The sequence below is a fragment of the Quercus suber genome, unplaced genomic scaffold (assembly GCF_002906115.3).
Source record: "Quercus suber isolate HL8 unplaced genomic scaffold, Cork oak 2.0 scaffold_190, whole genome shotgun sequence".
Lineage (NCBI taxonomy): Eukaryota > Viridiplantae > Streptophyta > Magnoliopsida > Fagales > Fagaceae > Quercus > Quercus suber.
The window spans coordinates 709,590-713,815 of NW_027069648.1; positions in this window are offsets into that span (position 1 = coordinate 709,590).

Consider the following 4,226-nt stretch of genomic DNA (forward strand, 5'->3'; position numbering starts at 1 on the left):
ATTGCAAGTAAAAGGGGGAAAAATAGGATGGAATGCAGGGAGAGAGAGATTCCAGCTCAGTGTAGCACATATTGAACTAAATTTTTTGGAATATCTATATTTGGGGCATGAATGGTGTAGTGTAGGCTATTTTTGAGTGAGTGGGTATTTAAGCTTGTGGTGGTGTGATGGAGTTAATGTTGAGGCTAAGGCTTTTATGGTAAAGAGTTATTTGTGACTGATTAGGAATCATTTATGAGCTGTGAATATGCAGGAAAAGAAAGGGAATGTCTGAGGCTAAGTGAGTGTGGGCTAAAAGGAATGATTTATGAGCTTGGGGAGAGTTGAACCACAAGCAAAGTGACAAGAAAATCGAAAATTTTAGAGGGGTTTGGTGTCTACGTTTAAGGTGCTGGGATTTTCTGAGAAGATGAAATGTGACATTTATTGGTAAGTGTATATGAGCATTTATGGAGTAAAGGCTAGTTTCTGAACTAAGGGACTGACTTATGGACTAAAAATAGTATGATGAGTGAGGAATTTTATGATAAGATTTGTTGTTCTCCATGAATTGATGGTAGTTCCCTTTTATAGTGAAGCTTAAGGGATTGATTAGCAAAAGTCCAAAAACGTAGGACTAATCAGGGGCAAGACAACATACTTAATTATCCTAGTATTTTGCCTAAAATAGGAGATTTGCTTTTGGGGTTGTCTTGCTTCTTTAGGCAATGTCACACATGGGTAAAAATTAGCATAATCTTGCATTAAATGCTAAGAATTCTGAGATTGTATTCAGCCAGTGAGATTAAGGCAGGTATTAAGGAGGAATCCTAGTGTTGTAATTGAGATTTGGACCATAGGAAGTAGGATTCAACACCCCAAGCCAAGTATCAAAGTTTAAGTCCACTTCGGAGGGTTCCGCTAAAGATCCCTTTATGCCCTCCAAACCACATGTTCCCAAATTTTCCCCTTTAGAATTTATGAGCTTGGTTCATGAACCAATTAAATACATTTTCAGTAATAAAATAAACTATTTGGCTGAGGATTTCATGAGCTTGGAGGTCTTAGTTATGGGTTCCTTGAGTTGTGACCAAAATTTGGGAAAGAAGGGTATTTGTTGCCCATTAGCCTTTTAGGTGTTAGCTTCTGGTATTGTTCACGTCAGAGTTGGTAGTGGGACAGGTGGCCAGCTCCTAATTTGGTTTGGGAGCTTGGTTGCTTCTTGAGGTGACCTCCAACGAAAGGCAGAACTGAATAGAGTTCTCCAACGGGATCAATTTGCACACATGGGCTATTTTGACTGAGATTTCATGTTGGGCTTGGCCAAAAGGGTTGAGTATTTTGGTGAGCCTCTGACTTGGTGGTTCTCTCCACTTGGGCCTGTTAGGACATATGTGAATCATGTAAGGAACATATGTCATTTAGAATTGGTTAATCCTTTGACAAAGCGCACTTTACTTGTAATTGGGTAGATCTAGGATGTGTTTAATACTTCAAAGAATAAGAGTTCAAGTCTAAGTATTAAAACCATGTAAATCTATCCAAGAATCAAGTGAAGAAGTGCTATATTTTAAAGTTCGATAGCTAACTCGACAGATATCATCTTTCGAGGTTTAAAAGGCATGTTTAGCCCGATGCTTGACAGCTGCTCGATAGATAACCTATCTATCGAGATTTACGAAAATCAGTTTTTCAAATTTGATTTCACACATATCCGTGTATACTTATTTCGGCTTTCTTTTCTCACAACCCTAAAAATATATAAAGATTATTTTAAGAGCCGTCACAATTGATGAAACCTGATGCAAAGGTTTTGTTTAAGCAAATTGTGACCGGAGAAAAATTTGCCCTAGTTCATCTTTCTCTTGAAGAAGTTGCTGCGTTTGTATGCTGTAGGGTTTTGTAACCAAAGAGTTTCGTGATCTTCATTATATTGATGACCTAAAGAACTTTGCAACCAACATTCTTCTCAAGTTGGTGGTTAGTCACGTACTTGGATTCGTGCATCGATTGGTTAGTCATATACTAGGAGCCGTGCATTAAAAATGAGAATTGTAACTACATAACAAGTCCAATTGTGTATTGGGGTAAGGGTTCAACTGTAGGTTAGTATAAGGTACTGGGATTCCTTTACTTGTAACTGCTTGTTATGATAATAGTAGATTCTCGAGAGTAGTGACCCTAAAATCACTCGGTAGGGTTTTTGCCTTAGAGGTTTTTCCCATTCAAAAACAAATCACTGTGTCAACTTTACTTTTCAATGCATTTAACTTAGTTGGTGATTTATTTATGCTACCACACGTATTGCATGTTAATTAGCTTAATTAATTCACTTGGCTAATTAATTGGTTAATTTATCACAAGGGGTCAATACATTCTTGGCTTATCGTTTTGCTTTTTCATTGTGAGCCCTACAAAATGGACAAAGCTACCATATATTGCTATAGATTTTTATTCCACATGGGCTTTAGTTGTGAATAGAAATAAAATGAATCCATGAGTTTTAATAAATATTTATGATAGGTTTTGGGTAATAATTTCCATGGGCTTTAAATAACAACTTGTATAATTTCTCATAATTTTTGCTATGGATTATTTTTGGAAATGATATTTTCTTTGGGCTTTTAAATAATGACCTCAAATATTTCTTGAGAATAATATTTACCATGGGTTTTAAATAGAGGCAATATCCATGGGTTTCAAATAAAATATGGTAACAACCACTATTATGGAATAATGTGATATTCTTGTGGTTTTTTTATTTTTTTATTTTTATTTTTTTATCATAATATGCTTGTAAGGTGAATAATTGTCATGAGTTTTGAAAATAAATATTAAGAATGTTGTGATGTAAGATAGATAGTGAATATGAGTTTATAATATGATATGAAATAAATAAATTTCATGGGTCTAAGATAAATAATCATAACTTTCCATGAGTTTTTATAAGATGATTGCCATGGGTTTTGAGAATAGATAATTCATAAATTTCATGAGTTTGTAATGTTATAGTAATAGGTTTAAGAATCTAAAGTATTGTTCATTATTGGACTTTTAAGTGAAATAATTATGATATAGTATTTTGCCAAGTATTAATAACCTTGAGCTTTTGATAAAATAATGCCAAATAGTTAGTTTAGGCTTTTAATAGTGTCAACGTAAGTTGGACTTTTGATATTGCCAGTGAGAATTGGGCTTTGATATTACCAATGAGAATTGTGCTTTAAATATTGCTAGCGAGAACTGGGCTTTGATGTTGCCAATGAGAATTGAGTTTTGATGTTGCTAATGAAAATTGGGCTTTAAATATTGCCAACAAGAACTGGGCTTTGATATTGTCAATGAGAATTGAGCTTTGATGTTGCCAATAAAAATTAGGCTTTGATGTTGCCAATGAGAATTGGGCTTTGATATTGCCAATGTGAATTAAGCTTTGGATAAATAAATTGTCATGGGTTTAAACTATGAGCTTTGATTATGGATTTGAATTTCATTGATAAAATTGCCATGGGTTTAAATCATGGGCTTTGATTGTGGATTTGAATTCCACTGATAAAATTGTTTTGTCATGGACTTGAATTATGGGCTTTTCAAATATTTCCAAGCATAAGTATTCTTGGGCTTTAAATAGAATAGGATGTGTGTATTGGGCTCATAGGGCTGGTTTTGGCTTAACGAAATAATGATAATAAAATAAAATAAAATATGAGTTTTTTGGGCTTTTTTTGATAGTTTATATCATGACCCAATTTAGACAATGGGATATGAAATATTTGTGATTAACATAATAATAGAGCAAAAAATATTTGGGAAAAGCCAATAACTTATTAGTGGTATTTGAAAATAAATAGGTGGTACTTAAATAAAATTAAGCGTAAAAAAAAAAGTACACTAACACATTGTTTGGGGTTGATTTGGGGGGGGGGGGGGAACACATCAACATGATGATTTGTCACTTAAAAGCCAAACTAACCGAGTGTGTTTTTACTAACAGAACCAAACTTTAGGATGTAAAATCCAAGCAACCATAAACTTCATTGTGCACTTTGCAATTTACCACCAAAAATTGCATATTTGACTAATGATAAACAAAATTTATAGATGCAATATAATTTAAATCTATTGTGTCCCTTCCTGATCATTTCTCTTATTAGCAGGCTAAGACAACAATTGATTTTTGTGTAAATAGGATTTGAACTCATCCACACCTTTAAATATTTCAATATAATTGTGAGTACATTATGTTA